The 20773-nt window shown below is 49.6% G+C and overlaps 1 long non-coding RNA gene across 1 annotated transcript; it reads left to right on the forward strand.

Moving 5' to 3' along the window:
- Nucleotides 1–1833: 1833 nt before the first annotated feature.
- On the forward strand, nt 1834–13854 carry LOC125167218 (uncharacterized). Its single transcript, XR_007152703.1, has 3 exons — nt 1834–1934; nt 12809–13168; nt 13469–13854. It is a non-coding gene; the product is annotated as an uncharacterized LOC125167218 (long non-coding RNA).
- The last annotated feature ends 6919 nt before the right edge of the window (nt 13855–20773 follow it).

Consider the following 20773-nt stretch of genomic DNA (forward strand, 5'->3'; position numbering starts at 1 on the left):
CAAGAAGGTCATCATTCAGGCCCTGGAAAAGATCAGAGGACTGTGTTGGTCCCATTCTTGAGCCTACCTCTCCAAGGGTGAGAATATCCATATGTCCCAAATCTTTGTCTTCTGCTCAGGATGAAGCTGGACCCGTTATGTGAGTTTCCACTTTCTGTCTCCGCCCATGCCTACTTTGCCTAGGCTTTGGACACCATAATAACAATCAAGGTGGTTTGGGTTTAAGCCTGTATGATAGGAATCCCTTATTTTCATGAGTGTTTTTTCACACTCAGAGTTTAGGGGACACTTTCCTGTTACCCTTATACCACCTGTCCTACCTTCTGCCAGAAATAGGCTTAGTGATAAAATACCCAACTGCATGTGTGAATGAACAGCAACATAAAGATCAGAAACTACATGGATACAGGGGAGAACATTGTACCTGCATCACCTAGTCAAGAGTGTGACTAGAATGATTTTTAAGCTTCCTGGAAGATCAGACACAGAAGAGAATAAATGGAGAATAAATAAATGGTTTGATTTGAATAATGGTTGATTCACACATCAGAAATTTTAAAGGGCCATCAGGAACTTACTAGGTAAGCACAAAGGATCTGGTTGTTCCTGCAGAGTTGAATTAGCAAACATTTTCGCTTTAAACACTTTATTAGTAAAAAGAAGCTGACTCTGGGGCGCCTGGGTGGCTCAGTTGGTTAAATGTCCAACTCTGGCTCAAAGTCATGATTTCAGGGCTCATGAGTTCGAGCCCTGCATCAGGCTGTCTCCTATCGGTCCAGAACCCACTTTGGATCTTCTACCTCCCTCTCTCTCTGCCCCTCCCCCCTTTCTCTCTCTCAGTTAAACATTAAAAAAAAAAAAAAAAGCTAATTCTCATTCAGGATGAAAGAGCCTCAGAAACACAGAGTCTACTTTTACGAGTGATCTTTCCCTACACAAGGCCACCAGCATGCAAAGTTTCCACAGTTTAATTCAACAAACATTTATTAAGCATCTATTGTGTGCCAGACAATGTTAGGTTCTGAGGATACAAAATTGTATAAAATGTGATGCCATCCTTCAAGGAACTTACAGCTAATTGAGAAAAGCGACAAAGAAGTGAAAAATAGCTCTGTGGTTGCACTCAGATGAACACCAGGGACTGGGGGAGCCCTTGGGCCACAGAGGGGCTCCAGGAAGTCTGCCTGGAGGAGGTAACCCCTGAGCCAAGCCTTGAAAAATGATTTCAGGTCTGGTCTGATCTTCCGAGTGGAGAATGTGTGACACTGAAGCTGGAGTTAGGAGCCCGGGATCTGACTTTCATCTAACTAACTTGCTGTGTGACCTTGTGAAAGTCATATTCCCTCTCTGGGAATCACTGAATTCTCAGGGTAAATGTGGGAGAGAAGGTCACTAGCATTCCGCAGTAAGATGGGGCGTGAGAAATTCATCCACTGGAAAGAAAGACAAAACTCTTTAGAATACATGATTAAAATAAATGGGAAATAAATGTGATCGGTCAGGTACTTAGGCTGAAAGCGCCAGCTAAACCCCAGTAACACACCAGCGCAGAAAACCAGTACTTTGGCAGGTTGAAAAAAACACTTCAGTCTTTCTCAAGAAACAGAAGTTTCCTCTGAGGAATCTAAAGAGAAGCCTGCAAAGCCTGCAGTTAGGAACCCAAGCAGCCTTCAATCCAGGGGCCGGGCCCGCGCAGAAACCCGGAGCTCTAATGAAAGGGGCAGGCCCGGCGCGGCGGCGGCAGCCAATGAGAGAGCTTCCCGATGAGGTCATGGAGTTCCTCGGCGCTTCATTGGAGGACCCCCCGCGAGGCTTTGGCGCCGACTGCCCCGCAGGACGGCGGGTAGCAGCCGCAGGCCCGGGAGCCAGGGCTGGGAGGGCGCGTCCCCAAACTTTCTCCCAGTATTTATTTACGCAGAGCAGCGAGCCACGCGGTGAGTAGGACCCGGTCTCCTCCTGAAAATGCTCCCCAAAAAGAGCTCTTACCCACCCAGAGGCTGGATTCCGAGGAACCCTCATTTTGGGTGAAAGTGGAGAGCTTGCTAATTAGACACCCAAGGCCAGGAAGAAAGACATTTCTGGTGTTTTGAAACATTTTAAAACCATGATCCTCAAACCCTGGTGCACAGAGGGATCCAGAATGCTGGCTATGGAGGCTAGGCCCTACCCCTGACTCTTGTCCTTCTGACTCTGAAACCTGCAGGATAAGGACACTGGCAGGGCCAGAGAGCTGGACTCCACTTTAGGAACCAAAGTATTTAAAACATCATCTGAACTTGTTAGAAATGCAAATATTCAGGCTGCCACCTAGACCTACTGAATCAGAAGCCATCTGTGTGTGTGTGTGTGTGTGTGTGTGTGTGTGTTTAATTTGCAGAGAGAGAGCACGCGCGCGCACACGTGAGTGGGGGAAGGGCAGAGAGAGAGGGAGACACAGACTCCAAAGCAGGCTCCAGGCTCTGAGCTGTCAGCACAGAGTCCGACACGGGGCTGGAACCCACGAGCCACGAGATCATGACCTGAGCCCAACTCGGTCGCTTAACCAACTGAGCCACCCAGGTGCCCCACCATCTGTGTTTTTACAAACCCTGCAGGTGGTTCTGGTGCTCACTAATGTGTGAGAACTGACTTAAGTCCTCGTGACCTTTGAGACTGCTTCAGAACGATGTGGATTCTGCACTCAGAATCCTAGGGCTGGGAGAGGGGCCCCCGGTCCAGTCCCCTGTGGGGGAGGTAAGTTTGGAGTGCTTGCCCTGTTCTCACCATGGACTCCTGGAGCCTGTTTCGGCTCCTAGCAGCTGCCGTGGTTTGGGCTACGGGAAATCGGACCAGAGATGCACGTGTGACCAGGGCTTTCCTGGATTGAGGCAGTCCCTGTGAGTGGCTGGACCAAGCGTGAACTTGGTACCCACGGGCAGCCCTGTTCTGCCCTGTGGCCTGGGCAGCAGAGGAAACCAGTCTGCAGAAGGAAGAACAGTGAAGCAGACACGTAGGCCCAGAGAGGGGAGGTGGAAAGAGAGTCCATGCCGAGATGCCCTCCAGGCCCTGCACTGCCAGGCCCCTGCCTCCCTCTCAGACTTAATTCAGGCCACTGGCTCTGGCTGATGGACCTCAGGGCACTTTGGTCTTTAAACAAGCACAACCTGGTCCCACCCGAGGTTTGGGGCATGTCGTTCCCTCGGCCTAGAACTCTGAACCCGTCTTTCCCATGCTGCCTCAGGCTTGACATTCAGGAATGTTCTTTTCTTTTTTGAGGTGGGGGAGGAATGTTCTTAAGTGACCCTTCCTCAGAGAGGGCCACTCTAAAAGGGCCCCTCCTGCAGCCAGACTCTATCACATCAGCCTGCTTCCGTGTCTTCCTCGCATGTGACATCTTCAGTACTATCATGGGTATTCATTTGCTTACCAGCTCTCCATAAGCTCCTTGAGAGCCGACATCCTGGGGGTTTGTTCATCACTGGATCCCAGGGCCTTGAACGTGCCTGGCATGTAGAGTGGTAACTCAGTAAATGTTAAGTGAAGAAGAGATCACTTTCCCAGCCTTCCCAAGGCCCAGCTGCTTCCAGCCCTCAGGCTGCAAGAGACCCTCCCAGTCTGTGTTTCTGACAACACCCCTCCTGGCATCCCGTGTGGATTCCTGATGTTTGCCACTCAAGGACTCCTGAGGGGTTCAGCCTTGTTTTACAGACAAGAAAACGAAGGCCCGAGTGACTGGGCCAGGGCTATGTGGCTAGTGAGCGGGACAGTGGGGACAAGAAAACTGTATTTTCAGGCCACCGCTGCATCCCCCAGGCTACTCACCCTCATGATCTTGGGCCACTCCCCACAGCAAAGCAGTCAAGTCAACCTCAGGCTTTTTTTGTTTTTTGTGTTTTGCCTCTTCTTGTAAGCTTTTAATAAATCAGTTTCATTTTCAAAACATTGCCCAGAATAGTCTGTGGCCAGCAGAGAGATGCTGCCAGCACTGTCTACTGTAGGAAGTTATTTTCTGATGAGCTCCAGTGGGGTGGATGGTTTGAATGTCTCTGTTGCTGCAGGAGCACGAGGAAGGTTGCACGGCTCCTCGCCCCACCCAGATTTCTCTTTTTAGCACGTAAAGGGATATGAACGAGCAGTTCCACTGCTGGATATTTATCCAAAGAAAACAAAAACACTAATTGGAAAAGATATCTGCACTCCCATGTTCATTACAGCATTATTTACAGAAGCCAAGAAATGGAGTCAACCTAAGTGTCCACAGACAGATGAATGGATAAAGAAGATGTGATATATATGTGTGTGTGTGTGTGTGTGTGTATGTATATGTATATATATGTATATGTATATATATATATGGTGGAATATTACTCAGCCATAAAAAAGAATGAAGTCTTGCCATTTGCCAAAACATAGATGGACCTCGATGGCATTATGCTAATGAAGTAAGTCAGACACAGAAAGACAAGTACTGTATGATTGCCACTTATATGTGGAACCTAAAACAAAACAAAAAAAAAAAAACCTCATAGATACAGAAAACAGATTGGTGGTTATCAGAGGCTGGGGGGCCATGGAGCAAAATGGGTGAAGAGGGTCAAAAGGCACAAATTTCCAGTTATAAAATAAAGGCATGGGGAGGTAAGGTACAACACAGTGACTGTAGTTAATAATACTGTACTGCATATTTGAAATTTGTTGAGAGTAAATCTTAACAGTTCTCATCATAAGAAAAAAAAATTAGCAACTATGTGTGGCAGTGGATGTTAACTAGACTTACTGTGGTCACTTCAGAACATACACATGTACACCTGAAACTATATAAGGGTATATGTCAATTGTGCCTCAAAAAAATAAAAACCTAAAAAGACATGTTTTTACAGATGTTCTTGTGTTACAGCCTCTGGTTTGCTGCAGTCCAGGGAAGCAGAGCCTTTGGCCCAGAGGGAAAAGAATTTTTTTTAATTTTTATGTATTAGAGAGAGTGTGAGAGAACGAGCAGGGGAAGAGCAGAGAGAGAGGGATACAGAGAATCCGAAACAGGCTCCAGGCTCAGAGCTGCCAGCACAGAGCCTGATGTGGGGCTTGAACCCACAAGCTGTGAGATCATAACCTGAGCCGAAGTCAGATGCTTAACCGACTGAACCACCCAGGCACCCCTAGAACCAGAGGAAATAGTTTTAACAGCTGCGTGTCGAACATTGTTCTAAGGAGCTTTCCCAAGCAAAAGGACCCTTGCACTTGGCCTGGGACCTCAACAAATATGTGTTGAATAGCTGACTCAGCCATGAGTAACTGTTGTCAAACTCAGAGCTCATGCTGGTCAGGAAGGCAGGGAGTAGGAAGAGTGGAGTTGGATGCCCTTGCTCTGGGTATTTATCCAAAGATGAATGGCCATCTGTCATGCCTTGTGGTCACCTGGGATCTTTATCTCCCTCCTGTATTTGGGGAACCCCCCACCTGATAAGGCAGATCCCCCCTCCCACTGGGGAACTTGAGAATGCCAGGCACTCACTGTGCCAAACTCCCTTGTGGATGAGGGTGGGTAACCTCAGCTCTGCTGGGCACACAACCTCTCAGAGCCCGGGGGCAGCCGCATCCCGATCTGGTCGAGGTTGTTGTGGCTGCTGTGGGTGGTGTCGTCCCACGTGCACCTGTGTGACCACGCCCAGCAGTGGCGCCGTGCCCTCTCCTCTCCAGACCGGTCTTCGGGAGGATTTCTGGCCTCTGTAGAGGGCTGCCCAGCTTCCATCCTGGTCCCTGTCATCCCCGAGATTGTGACCCATCTGAGGTTAATTCTGTTAATGCAGAAACCAGCCGCCATTGGTTTCTGTGGAGAACAGGACTGAGGGAGGAGGCTTCCAGAAGGAGGGCCAGGCACTAGCAGGGCAAGAAGAGGGTACAGGTGCCCGGGTGGAGGAAGTGGCATTTGAGAAGGGAGAGTACCTCAGCAGTGTTGTCCTTGAGATCAAGTCATGGGTTGAACAGAGAGAAGTGAGTCACATGTGGGTAGGAGCCTCCCCCAGCTCCTCACTTGGGTCACCGAGGGTCACAGGAAACGTGAATGGGCTGGAGGGTTTTCCTGAAAGTCTGGCTTGCTTTCTAAGCCTTTCATTCAAGAATGTCAATTAGACTGCCTCATCCTCATCGTGGGAGGCTTCTCAGGTTTGATCGGGAGGCCTCAGGCTGTGTGCCCAACCTGGGGCCCAAATAGCCAAGTCCTTCCCCTAAGATACTATTTTAACTTGGGGTGAACTTTCTCTTATTATTTGTTTTATTTTATTTTGGGGGGGGGGAGGAGCAGGGGAGAAGGGCAGAGAGAGAGAGAGAGAGAGAGAGAACCCCAAGCAGGCTCCATGCTCAGCACAGAGCCCCACATGGGGCTCGATATCACAACCCTGGAATCATGACCCGAGCTGAAATCAGGAGTCTGACTCTCGGGGCGCCTGAGTGGCTCAGTCAGTTAAGCGTCCGACTTTGGCTCAGGTCATGATCTCACGGTCCATGAGTTCGAGCCCCGCGTCGGGCTCTGGGCTGACAGCTCAGAGCCTGGAGCCTGTTTCAGATTCTGTGTCTCCATCTCTCTCTGCTCCTCCCCCATTCATGCTCTGTCTCTGTCTCAAAAATAAATAAACGTTAAAAAAAAAAAGTCTCTCAACTGACTGAGCCACCCAGGCACCCCGGACTTTCCTTTCACAGGGAAAAGCAAAGCTTTCAGGGACCTCACCTCCCTAAAATCTCCAGCAGAGATCTTGCACCTCTGCCTTTGATGGGAGCAACTAATCCCAGTGGGTTGAGCCCTTGCAACTCTGTGTGCATTAGAACGGGCTCCTGGGGGGCACCCAAGGGGCTCAGTTGGTTAAGCATCAGGTCACGATCTCACGGTTCATGGGTTTGAGTCCCATGTCGGCTCTGTGCTGACAGCTCAGAGCCTGGAGCCTGCTTCCAATTCTGTGTCTGCCTCTCTCTCTGCCCCTCTCCCATCTGTGCTCTTTCTTTCTCTCTCTCAAAAATAAATAATAAACATTAAAAAATATATATTAATCCTATTAGAATTGACTCCTGGGCCTAAGCCTGGGGAGTGGGGGCAGGAAGGGTTTGGGGACCCCACTCCTGAGTGGCTGAGGGGTCCCTCTAGTGGGGCTTCGCCCCATGCAGGGAGGCACTGATGTACATGGTGGGGGCAGGGATCAGGTCCTTTCTTGGGAGCAGGGATTCAATGAGCAAGGTGCGGCAGGGGTGCTTAGACATGGGAGAAGAGGAAGAAGAGGAGGAGGGAAAGGTCCCTAAAAGGTCGGAACAGAGTCTGGTGCCCCATAGACTGGCCTCCCTCTCCTGTTCTCATCTCATTCCTAACCCCGGCTTAAACCAACTGCAGCACAGCCCTTCATGCAAGTCCAAGTCCGCATGGATGGACAAGGAGGCAGCTGCCCACACAGGGGACCTCAAGGAGCACAATCTGGAAAGAGCCGAAGCAGGACGTGGCATTCCTATGGCCCTTACCATCCTGAACATCAAGCCAGCATCTGCCACATGCTGCCTTCTACAGGTCATGGGCTCTGTTCGTCAGCTTCTCACAGTGTCCCCGGCCCGGGGGCCTGTGGACACCAGGCACTGCGGGCCATGGCTTAGCCCTCCGTGCAGCCTCAGGACACCCAACTCAGCAGGTACTCACCAGTTCACCCATCCATCCAGCGGGGGTGGCTTGGAGAGCCCCCAAAGGAAGGAGAAGGGAAATTTCTGCAGAACCATGCCTCCCTCTGCACCAGACTCCTCTCCTTCCCCAAGAGGAAGAGACAGTTAGGGTTTCCAGTTCTCTCCTTTGTCATTCTTTCTTACACTAGTGCCTTATTGTGACAGGGGCACACAGTCCCTCTCCTGTTAGAGGCATTTGGGTGTGCATTTGCTCTTCTGGGGGACTGTGTCTCTCAGAAAGGCCATGACGGGATCTTGGTCACTTCAACAACCCCCACAGCATCTGGCATGTGGTTGGCATGCCGTAGTTTTTGAATGAAGGAACATTCATTGAATGGGATTGTCATACAAGAGGCCACCTACCCTAATAACATCTGTGTAGCGCGTTAGAATGTGTCATTTAGTTTGGGGGCGCCTGGGTGGCTCAGTCTGTTAAGCATCTGATTTCAACTCAGGTCATGATCTCACGGTTTGTGAGTTCAAGCCCCTCATTGGGCGCTCTGCTGTCAGCGTGGAGCCCGCTTTGGATCGTCTGTCCCCACCCTCCCTCTGACCCCTGCCGCCCACTGGCACGATGTGTGTGCACCCTCTCTCTCTCTCTCAAAAACAAATAAACATTAAAAAATAAAAAGTTTTGGGGCGCCTGGGTGGCGCAGTCGGTTAAGCGCCCGACTTCAGCCAGGTCACGATCTCGCGGCCCGTGAGTTCGAGCCCCGCGTCGGGCTCTGGGCTGATGGCTCAGAGCCTGGAGCCTGTTTCCGATTCTGTGTCTCCCTCTCTCTGCCCCTCCCCCGTTCATGCTCTGTCTCTCTCTGTCCCAAAAATAAATAAATGTTGAAAAAAAAATAAAAAGTTTTCGATATAAATCAGCATACATTCTCAATATAAAATATATAATTTAATAGTTATCAGTATATTCACAGAGTTGTGCAACCATCACCAAAACCAATTTTAGAGCATCCTATCATCCCCAAAAGACATCTTGGACCCATCAGCAGTCACTCCTAGTCCCTCTTCCCCAGATCTTGGCAAACGTTAATTGATTTTCCGTCTTTATGGATTTGCCTATTCTGGCCATTTCTTTTAAATGGAGTAACACAATATGTGGTTTTTTAAATAACTGGCTTCTTTGACTTAGCATAATGTTTTCAAGATTTCTCCACACTGTAGCATGTATCAGTGCTTCATTCAGTTTTATGGTCGAATAATGTTCCATTGTGCGGAGACCACAGTTCTGAACACTGGATTGTTTGAACCTTTTGACCATTGGGAATGAGGCCGCTGTGTACCTTTGTGTGCAGATTTGGGTGTAGACCCACCACATTTTCATTTTGCTTAGGTATATACCTGGGAGTGGAATTGTTGGGTCACGTGTCAACTCTACATTTAACTCTTTGAGGAATTGCCAAACTGTTTGCCAAAACAGCTGCACCATTTTACATTCTCATCAACAATGCAGAAGGGTTCCGATTTCTCTACACTCTCGCCAACATCTGTCTTTTTGATTCTAGCCATCCTAGTGGATGTGAAGTGTATCTCATTGCAGTTTTGATTTGCACTTCCTTGATGGATAATATTATCGACCAATTTTTTTGGGTGCTTATTGGCTATTTGTCTTCTATGGAAAATTCAAATCCCTTGCCTATTTTTAGTTTTTTTTTTTTTCAAATTTTAATTGAAGTATAGTTGACATATAACATTATATTAGCTTCAGGTGTACCACACAGTGATTTGACAATTATATACGTTACAAGGTGTTCACCATGATAAGTATAGTTACCATCTGTCATCACACAAAGTTATTACAATATTATTGACTATATTCCTTTGTGCTGGACTTTTTTTCCCTATGACTTATTTATTTTATAATTGAAGGTTTGTACTTTTTAATCCCCTTCACCTGTTCCTTCTAACCCCCTCCCCCCCCCCCGTGCCCTCCCCTCTGGCAGCCACTAGTTTGTTTTCCATATTTATGAGTCTGTTTCTCTTTTTCATCATTGTTGTTTGTTGTTTGTTTGTTTTGTTTTTTAGATTCCACGTAGAAGTGAAATCATACGGTATTTTTATCTCTCTGATTTATTTCATATAGTGTGACACCCTTTAGGTCCATCCATGTTGTCACAAATGGCGAGGTCCTGTTCTATTTCATGACTAATATTCCATCATGTATCTATACCACAGCTTCTTTTATTTATTTATTTATTTATTTATTTATTTTTAATGAAATTTATTGACAAATTGGTTTCCATACAACACCCAGTGCTCATCCCAAAAGGTGCCCTCCTCAATACCCATCACCCACCCTCTCCTCCCTCCCACCCCCCATCAACCCTCAGTTTGTTCTCAGTTTTTAAGTCTCTTATGCTTTGGCTCTCTCCCATTCTAACCTCTTTTTTTTTTTTTTTCCTTCCCCTCCCCCATGGGTTCCTGTGAAGTTTCTCAGGATCCACATAAGAGTGAAACCATATGGTAGCTGTCTTTCTCTGTATGGCTTATTTCACTTAGCATCACACTCTCCAGTTCCATCCACGTTGCTACAAAAGGCCATATTTCATTTTTTCTCATTGCCACGTAGTATTCCAATGTGTATATAAACCACAATTTCTTTATCCATTCATCAGTTGATGGACATTTAGGCTCTTTCCATAATTTGGCTATTGTTGAGAGTGCTGCTATGAACATTGGGGTACAAGTGCCCCTATGCATCAGCACTCCTGTATCCCTTGGATAAATTCCTAGCAGTGCTATTACTGGGTCATAGGGTAGGTCTATTTTTAATTTTCTGAGGAACCTCCACACTGCTTTCCAGAGCGGCTGCACCAATTTGCATTCCCACCAACAGTGCAAGAGGGTTCCCGTTTCTCCACATCCTCTCCAGCATCTATAGTCTCCTGATTTGTTCATTTTGGCCACTCTATACCACAGCTTCTTAACCATTCATTCATCCACGGACACTTGGGCTGCTTCCGTATCTTGGCTATTGTAAACAATGCTGCAGTAAACATAGGGGTGCCTATATCTTCTTGAGTTAATGTTTTCATTTTCTTTGGGTAAATGCCCAGTAGTGGAATTATTGGATTACATGGTAGTTTTATGTTTCGTTTTCTGAGGAACTGCTATGCTGCCAGGCAAATCCAACAGTGCATGAGGTTCCCTTTTCTCCACATCCTCACCAACACTTGTTATATCTTGTCTTTTTTTCTTCAAACGTTTATTTATTTTTGAGAGAGAGAGAGACACAGAGAGAGTGGGGGAGGGGCGGAGAGAGAAGGGGACAGAAGCAGGCTCTGTGAGCCCGATCAGGGGCTCAAATTCACAAACTGAGATCATGACCTGAGCAGAAGTTGAAGTCGGATCCTCAACTGCCTGAGCCACCCAGGCACCCCGTTTCTTATCTTTTGATACTAGCCGTTCTGACAGGTGTGAGGTGGTATCTCATTGTGGTTTCGATTTCCATTTTTGTGATGATGAGTGATGTTGAGCATCTTTTCATGTGTCTGTTGGCCATCTGGATGTCTGCTTTGGAAAAATATCCTTTCAGTCCTCTGCCCATTTTTAATCCTTTGCCCATTTTAAAATTGGATTTTTTTGTCTTTTTTATTGTTGAGCGGTGGTAGTTTTTTTATATATTCTAAATATGTCTCTTTAAAAAAATTTTTTTTAATGTTTATGTTTGAGAGAGAGAGAGAGAGAGCACACGGGGAGTGGGGCAGAAAGAGAGGGAGACACAGAACCCGAAGCAGGCTCCAGGCTCTGAGCTGGTAGCACAGAGCCCGATGCCGGGCTCGAACCCACAAGCTGCGAGATCATGACCTGAATTGAAGTCAGATGCTCAACTGACTGAGCGACCCAGGCACCCCTGAATATAAGTCTCTTATCAGATATATGATTTGCAAATATTTCTCCCATTCTATGGTTATTTTTTCATTCTCTTGTTAGTGTCCTTTGAAGTGCAAATGTTTTTAATTTTGATGAAATCCAATTTATCTAATTTTTCCTTTTGTCACCTGTGCTTTTGGTATTGTTTTTAAGACACCATTGCCTAACTTCGGGTCATGAAGATTTACACCTATGTTTTCTTCCACAAATTTTGTAGTTTTAGTTCTTATGGTTAGGACTACGATCCATTTTTGAATTAATTATTGTGTATGGTGAGGTAGGGGGTCCAAATTCATTCTTTTGCTTGTGGATATTCAGTTATTCCAGCTTTCTTTCTTTCTTTCTTTCTTTCTTTCTTTCTTCTTTTCTATCTTTAAATTCAACTTAGTTAACGTACAGTACACTAGTAATTTCAGGAGTAGAATTTAATGATTCATCACTTATGTACAACACTCAGTGCTCATCCCAACAAGTGCCCTGCTAAGTACCCATCACCTATCTAGCCCATCCTCCACCCACCACCCTCTAGTAATCCTCAGTTTGTTCTCTGTATTTAAGACTCTCATGGTAGTTGCTCCCACACCCTTTATTGAAAAGGCTATTTCCCCCTTTGAACGATATTGGCATGCTTACAAAAAGTCATGTGACCACAAATTGACCATAAAGGGTTTATTTCTGGATTCTGGTGTTTATTCCATAGATCTACTTGCTTATTCTTTTTTTTTTTTTTTTTTTTTTCAATTTCTTGATGTTTATTTTTGGGAGAGAGAGAGAGACAGTGTGAGTGGGGGAGGGTCAGAGAAAGACAGGGAAACACAGACTCTGAATCAGACTCCAGGCTCCAAGCTGTCAGCAGAGAGCCTGACGTGGGGCCCAAACTCATGAGCTGTGAGACCATGACCTGAGCCGAAGGTGGACGCTCAACTGACTGAGCCACCCAGGCGCCCCTACATGCTTATTCTTATGTCAGTATCACACTCTCTTGATCACTGTATCTTGGTAGTAACTTTGGAAATTGGGAAATGTCAGTTCTGAATTTTCTCTTTTACAAGATTATTTTGACCATTGAAGGTCCCTTGCATTTTTATATTAAAATTTGGATCAGTTTCATATTAAAATTCAGACCCACTTCTGCCAAAGCTGGCAGCTGGGACTTCACTAGGGATTGTGTTGAATCTGTAGATTAATTTGGTTGAGTACTGACATCTTAAGAATATTAAGTCTCATCCTGTCTTCTACTTGTCCCTTGTCTCTGCAGAATTGCTGCTGTTTAAAAGAGGGCGGGAGCTGGATTTGCTGGGTTCCAATGGCCTCCGGGGCATCTGGTTGCTGAAATCAGAAGAGGTTTGCCTTTCTGGTCTCAGAGACCTAAGGGATCAAGGCTCAGCTTCAGGCAAGATCATCTCATGCTTGATTGCCAGAATTCCTGGGCCCCAATATGGATACGATTTCAGGGCTTCTTTCCACTGCAGGCTTGATCAGCAAATGCTCCCAGCTGAGTGTTCAGGAACCTTCACCACATTAACAAAGCCCATGATAGGTTGGCTTGTACACATTGGACCTCAAATATTTTTGCTGCATAAACGATCAAGTCATTCAGGCAAACAGTAACCTCCAGGTCAGTTTCAAGGGCACCAAAAAGGCTTCTTCCCCAACGTTTCACCTACCTGTCCTCCCCACAGTCCTTAGAGAGTCTGGTCTTGGGCAGGTGCCTGTTAACATGCAAATGTGTCTGAAGATAATACGGAAACTATAGTCTCTGTGGTCTCCCAGCTCAAATTAGTTTCTTATCTCCCTTTCCCTGCGGTGGGAGGGGCTGTCAGGGAATTGAGGGAGGGCGCAGAGGCCCTGTCTGCCCAGGTTAGTGTGGGAGGGTGCCCTGGAGAAACTTCATTGACATCCAGCTTTTCCCAAACAGGGGAACCAGTTCCTGGTGATTAAGACATTGGGGCCTGAGGGAAGTCCTGAGAGAGCAGAAGGTCACAGAGCACAGAGAAAGGAGCAAGGTGAGGACATCCAAGGGACTGTCTGTGGTCCGGAGGTAAGCCTGGATCAGACCAGACTGGAGCTCCAGGCTCAGGGCTCCCTTCCCTGTGCTATGGGTCACAGCTGCACACAGGCCGGGGCCATTGTTTCCAGATTTACTGAGTGTCTGCTGTGGTGCCGGGGACAAAGCTGGATGCTGGCAACACGCAGTGGGGAGCTGACAGCTGAATGGGGAGGACACCCAGCCATTAGATGGCTATGAAGTCACGTACTTATAATTATGAGTTATATTAGGAAGATATGTGGGGTCTGGGAAGGTGGGGAACAATCTGAAGGCCCCCACTGAGGGTAGGGATCAGGGATGCCTCTGGGCAGCGGATGGAAGTAGAGATCTCCTGTCAGGATGGGGTCAGGGAGTGCTGGGGGCAGAGTGAGCAGGGCAAGGAGCTCAGGGGCTGGGGCCTGCCCTCTACTGGGTTAAGACAAGAGCAGGACCACAGGGGGCTTGGAGGCGTCTGCCTAGGATCAGTTGGGAGCCACCGAGCAGTTTCAGTTTCGGGGGAACATGACATGATCAGACTTGGATTTTCTGATGGTCATTGGGGTGACGCCCACCTCAAAAATCCCCGCGCCTGGCTTACCGCTGAAGTTCAGGCCCCCCTAGCCCAAGAGAGCCCTGGGGGAGGCCAGCTTCCTTCTCTGCAAGCGGATCAGTGGCCTTTGTGTAGAAACCACAGCTCAAACTTACTTTTATTTCCCAAAGACCAGGAGACATAAAAACCCACTCTTGGCCCTCAGCTTCAGGGAGTCTTTTTGGCTCCCGGAGGCACCCCCATCTGGCCCTCTCTGAGCTGGACACCAGAGCACAGGGGCGTTTCTGGGCTGGCTGGCCCCTGACTTTATGCCTGGGAGGCAGAAGGTACCATTTTCCCTCAGGCCTCTGCACCTCTCTGAAATCTTGGTAAGGCTACAGAGCCACCTTCCGACAGGGATGGAGTGCTGGGGTCCGCGTGGTCCAGCTGCCGGGGCGGAAGGGTGCAGAGCCTGGGCCCCTCCTCCTTTACCAGCAGTATCTGCACAGTGTGAGGGGTGCTGTCGAGCAGACAAAACCAGCTGAGCCCGTCCCCTCGTCAGGAAGCTGGGTTCTAGATTTCCTGTGCCCCCCACCCCTCTGTGCTCTGTTGATTTGGGTGTCTGTATACAGGCTGGGGATGATGTCTGCCTGCCTGTGTTTCTCTCTTTCTCTGAAAAACTTGTAAAATAAAAAACCCACATGGTGTCCAGGGTGGAGCCATCTCTAAAGTGTCTTTTCTCCAGACTGTGGGCAAATCACTTAACCTTTCTGGGCCTCAGTTTTCTTGTTGTAAATTTCTCATGACCCCAAAGTATCTCAGAGTAGGAGTGTCAGGACACCCCATCCTGGTCAGTGGCCAATCGTGCAGTGCCCAGAAACCCAAGCGCATTGAGATCCTGGGCCTCCCCGAGTGACCCCACAGGGGTCACCTGGAGGGCCTCACACGGATGCAGAGGAGTGGGCCCCAAACTTCTAAGGGGCATCTGTGTTCCACAAAGCCCTAGAGCAGCTCAGGTCGTGACCTCAAACCCCAGGAAACAACCACCTATCAAAAGGTGGTCATGAGCTGTGGTTTCTATACAAGGGCCACTGATCCACTTGCAGAGAAGGCAGCTGACCTCCCCCAGGGCTCTCTTGGGCTAGGGGGGCCTGAACTTCAGCGGTAAGCCAGGTAAGCCAGGCGTGGGGATTTTTGAGGTGGGCGTCACCCCAATGACCATCAGAAAACTCAAGTCTGTTCATTTGTTTCAAGGCTTTTTTTTTTTTAAATCTTTATTTTTGAGAGAAAGAGAGAGCGCAAGTGGGAGAGAAACGGGGAGAGAAGGAGACACAGAATCCAAAGCAGGCTCCAGGCCCTGAGCTCTCCGCACAGAACCCAGCGCAGGGCTCGAACTCATGAGCTATGAGGTCATGACCTGAGCTGAAGTTGGATGCTTAACCGACTGAGCCACCCAGGCAGGCGCCCTCTTTCAAGTTTTTTTGAGAGTTAGCTCTGAACGAAAGCTAGAACACTGCAGGATGCTGCCGGGGTTTGCCAGTTACTCTCCCATGCTCCTGGGAAAGCCCAAGTTTGTTCTTAGGCTGCGGAACACAGCAGCAGAAGACGGTGTTTATGAATCCAAGGAGTGGTCTTGATTTCGCAGAGAAGATAGAAAAGCTGAGTATTTCCCGCATGGACCGTGATAAGCAGACCAGCTTGCTCCTGCGGCGGCTGGCTGCCGGGTCGCCCTGATGAAGATTTCTCCGCGAAATCACGGTGTTGAAGCAATCACAACCCAGAGAGGAAGGTGCCTGACTTCTCGGGAGAACATAGGTGACCTTTGTCTGAAGGGATGAGTCACGCTCTTTGTTGCCAAGGGGAAGATAGTGGGCATCAACAGAATGAGTCAACACGACTTTGTTGTAATTCACCTTCCTTTCTCAAGGGTGGAAGTGAACATTTGGCCCCTCTCGGGCCTGCTTCCATACTTCATCTCGGAGTAAGACCCTCATGGTGCGATGCAACGTCTTGACAGCAAGTGGCAAAATTATTCCATTATTCTGCAACACCACAGGGGGTCACCCTGCCCAGGGTGGGTGGAGGTGGAGGTAGCAAGAAGGCGCCCGCCGGGTGACGAGGCCTCAGGAACACAAAGCCGGTGTGATGTGTTTAACCCTTGGCACTCTACCTTGGGGCGCAGAGATGTTGTGAAGTGTTAAGAAGATCCGCATTTCATTTCTCTTGTCTTTGATTTTACTGAGCTCAATTCCATCAGTAGTTATTAGGCAGCTACTCAGTGATCGCGACCCCGATGGCGATCGGGGCTGGTGCTGAATTCCCTCCCACCCCTGCCCCTCAGGGGAATAAAAGTGCAGGAGAATGTCCCTGTCCTGGAGTTTGGGCTCCGCCGGGGAGACGGACGGATTGGTTAAAAGGCTGGACAAAAACATAAGGCAGAGAGCAGAGATGGGGTGGGGAAGGTGGCGGGAGTGGCTATTAATGCTGTTTCTACCCTCTGGTTAGGCTCCCCTTTGGCTTTTGAGGAATGACCTCGAACTAGCACCTCTTCCGTGACTCGGGGAAGATGCCCCGCCCTCCTCTAGCCCAGGTGGACAGGACCCTCCCCCCAGGAAGTTCAGTTCAGTCTTGCCTGGAGGGAGACAATGATGAAGGAAAAAGGACACACACACACACACACACATACACACACGCACGCGCACACCCACGCACACGCACGCATGCACACTCAGTTACAGGCTGCCCACCCCTCCACGTCGGCCTCAGACACTGCTCAGCACTGAGTCCCAGATGAAGCAAACCATTCGTTTTTATTCCTCAGGCCCCAAGGGGCCAGATTCCTGCCCCTGCCACACCTGGCTCTTTGTTCCTTCGGTCCAGAGGTCCTCCCATTTGCTGTCATTCATCCCGTTTTTTGCTGAAGTTGTTCAGGGATAGTTTTTGTTGCTTTCACACAAAGAACCCAAGTGGGACACCGGCAGATTATTTTTATATCCCTCAGGGTTGGAAAAGATTAGAGAACATGCCCAGGACTCAGGAAGACTGACAGAACTGTCCAGAGCCCAGGCCCCGGGCAGAGAATGGCTGGCCCTGGGGTGCGGCTGTGAGCTCTGATGATAGCAAGAAGACCCTGATTTTGGAGAGCGTGGAAAGCCTTCTTCTGTGTAGGCCGGTCAGATGAACAGAGATCTTAATATCTCCTCCCTGCTTTCCCCCCCACCCCCTTCATGCTCAGGACAGGGTGTCCCCCAGAGTGGGACTCACTGCTTACAGGAGGCCTGTGGATGGGTCCAGTTCCCTGGGTCACCTGTTCTGCCAGGCCCGTGTGCCCTGTGGCCTGATGGCCCGCATGAGTGAGCACACACAGCTCCTCAGACTGAACTCCGTACCATCTCCTCAGTCACCCTGGGGATCAAATGGGTTCAAATTTCAATCCTTGCGTGGCCTCCTCTTGCAGTCAGACCGTCTTCCTTACCGGTTGTTCAGGGAAACGTTCTAAGACTGGTGGGACCAGCGTCCGCCTTGCTGGTCTGTTGCTTTTGGGGCCCTCTCCTACGTGTTGTGTAATCCAGAACCGACTGCCCTTTGCTGGTGGCACTGGCCGATGCTGTCCTTTAAGAAATCGTTATGAGGGGTACCTGGGTGGCTCAACTGGCTGAATGTCTGACTTCAGCCGAGGTCATGATCTTACATTTGTGAGTTCGAGCCCCGCGTTGGGCTCGCTGCTGTCAGCCCAGAGCCCGTTTCGGATCCTCTGTCCCCCTTCTCTCTCTGCCCCTCCCCCACTCGTGCTCTGTCTCTCTCTCTCAAAAAAAAAAAATTAAAAAAAAAGAAATCAAGCATTAGATATGCATTTTGGGCCTCCTATGCAAATGCCTGCCCAAAGAGCCCCAAACTCGAAAGCAGAGCTTTGCAACCTGCCCCTGCGTTTGGCACGAAGAGCAGTTCAAGGTGGGGCCACAGTGAAGTAGCTTCTGCCTCTGATCTGGTAAGACACTGGAGAGTCGCTGGGGGTCTAGGAGATTGCTAACATCATCCCTACCGCTGCAGCTTTCTGCCTCCAGAGTGGATGAGTAGAAAATCTGATTCTAGTTCTCCACGGCCCCTTCGCATCCTAATAATAACCAGTGTTGGGGGGTTATTAGTCCGACCGCCATGCCCAGCTCCTTCAGGTAGAGCTGGCTTATCCCCCGTTAGGTTCTGCCTTCGAGCCTTCAGTGTATTACTGGCCTCAGACCCTCCCTCCGTATTAGTAATCTGTCATAACTATTATGATTTTTGAGCAGTCTGAAAGTATCAAGAGACTTCAGATAGACTTTAGAGCACCAAGAAGTCCCCAGGGGATGTTCCAGTTTCCTGTGGCTGAAGGATGACAATAAGGTCACCCCCGTTTCACAGGTGAGGAAACTGAGGCCCAGAGAGGTTTACCCTCCGGTGGTCGGAACTCAGGCGGTGCTGAGGGGTGTCGAACCTGCTGGGGAGGCTAGGTTTGGAGGCAGGGGTCTTCCCCAGGCCTTGCACCACAGTCTCATTCTGGTTTTTGCCAGGCTAGTCCATCCGCCCTTTGGGGTGCTTTTCAGCCATTTGTGCTCATGCCACAAAGGGAGGGACCCAGTGTGGCCTTAACCTGTGTTTCCTGTTTGTTCCACATCAATACCAGCCGTGGCCTCAAACTACCACCAGGGCACAGTTTGCAAAGTACTGACTGGTGGTTTTGCTTGACATACATTATTATCGTACGCAAATGAGATTCTCGACGCAGTCCTGTGGCTCAGCGTCATTTGCAGCTGAACATTCTGCAAAGTAAACACGCAGACCGGGTTACCTGTGGGCTATCGGGTGGTCCACCGTTAACCCTTCGCCCCACACCTCTATGCGGCCGCTTAGCCACGGCGTTTGATGTCACCTGATTTTAGGCTGGTGATTATTTCTTCTCTGTCTTAAAAACAGCCGAACACGCGCCCGGGTTAGCTGTTAATCCGTGGCGCTGGCTCTGAGATTTTGGAATCACGTCTACCTGGGTTCGAGCCAACAGCCCCACGTGGCATAACTGACCAAAGTTAAAGAAACACAGAATATGAAGCCCAGTCTGTGGCTGGATCTGAGAACTGATCGGAGTGAGACACACGAGGGGCATTGTCCCCATAAGGAAGCTCCGTGTACGTCATCCCACATCACTCCCTCACGGCCACAGGCCTCACGCTGTGGAAGGCCCCGTGGCCCTCTGGGAATCCTTTGTGGTGAACGTGAACTTCCTCCGCTCGGTCAGAATGTCTTCAGGCCCAGTGAGAGGGAGGAGAGGGGATGGGAATCGAGAACGAGGGCTTGGGAAGCAGAAGGTTGGGTCATAATTTCCAAGAAACACACACAAAAAAACTTAAGCGCAAAAAGAGCCAGGCCACAAAGTCATGAACGACTGACAGGCAGGTTTTCATCTCAGCAAATAAAAAAATCCATTGCTCTCTTTTTTTATGCATCCAGTTTAAAACAGAGCCTTAGAAAAGATACGCTGCGGTTTTAAACTGGGTGCAAAATATAAACAGTGTGCTGGACAGAGCCCAGCTGCAGGGACCCCAGAGTCAGCTGAAAACAACGAAGCTTTACTCAGGGGCCAGATAACGAACTAAGCATCTAAGTGGAAGGCATTTATTTCACTCCCAAGGTTTTGTTTCGGCTGGTTGAACTCGGGATCAAAATGTCTTGGGAAAAGCTCTTGGGGTGTCGGTCCCAAGCGGGGCCGCTCCCGGGGGTGGGTGGGAAGGGGAGAGCTTTGCTCCTCTTCCCGAAGGTTCCCAGGAGATGGCAAGGTTGTGTCCCGGCTTTTAAGGCGTCTCCTGTGTGTTATGTCCATTTTGGTGGGAAGCAAATGTGGTCTCCCGCAAGGTAAGTGCAAAATGCCTCTTCCCCAAATGCCACGCACCGCCAGAAAGGAAGCCTGCGGCACCCTTTAGCCGTCAGCCCTGGTACCCCTCACGCCGCCCCCGCCCCCCAGCCCTGCCCTAGGCAACCATGAGCCTAGTTTCTGTTGGGCGCTGGGGAGCATGGTGTGCTTCCCTCGGAGTGATACCCTGTCTTGGGAGCAGAGTGCTTGGTGGGCCCGGGCAGCGGGCAGCAGCCTCTGGTCTTCTGGGCTTGCCTCCCCCAGCAGGAACGTCTGCCCCAGGTGCCAAGGCGGTGGGGGCCCCCGAGCTCTTAGGGCACGGTGGAGCCTCCACCCCACAAGTAGGGGCCAGAAGGAGGAAAGGAGCCCCCAGCTCCCTCCTGCACTTGCCCGGGACTTGGCCTCGACCACAGGTGGCTGGGCCAGGTTGAGAAATGCCGACATCCCACCTCTCCTGGAAAGAGGGCCCTCTGACCGGATGCCGGGGTTGGAGGGCAGGGGCTCCGCCTTCTCAGAGGTGCTATTCTGGAGTGGAGCCCCAGCCTCGCAGAGCTGAAGTCCGAAGTCCATCTCACTGGTCCAAATCAAGCGATCAGCAGGCCTAACTCTTCTTGGGGGCTCGTGGGGAGGATCCGTTTCTTCACCCTTCCAGAGACCACCCCGTGTTCAGGCTTGGGAGCCCTTCCTCCCTCTTCAAAGCCAGCAGGGCACGCCATCTCCCCCACTCTCCGGCCTCCCACCCCTCTCATGGGGAGACACCACGACCACACGGGGCCTCCCTTGG

Source organism: Prionailurus viverrinus, chromosome B3, assembly GCF_022837055.1.
Source record: "Prionailurus viverrinus isolate Anna chromosome B3, UM_Priviv_1.0, whole genome shotgun sequence".
NCBI classification, from domain to species: Eukaryota; Metazoa; Chordata; class Mammalia; order Carnivora; family Felidae; genus Prionailurus; species Prionailurus viverrinus.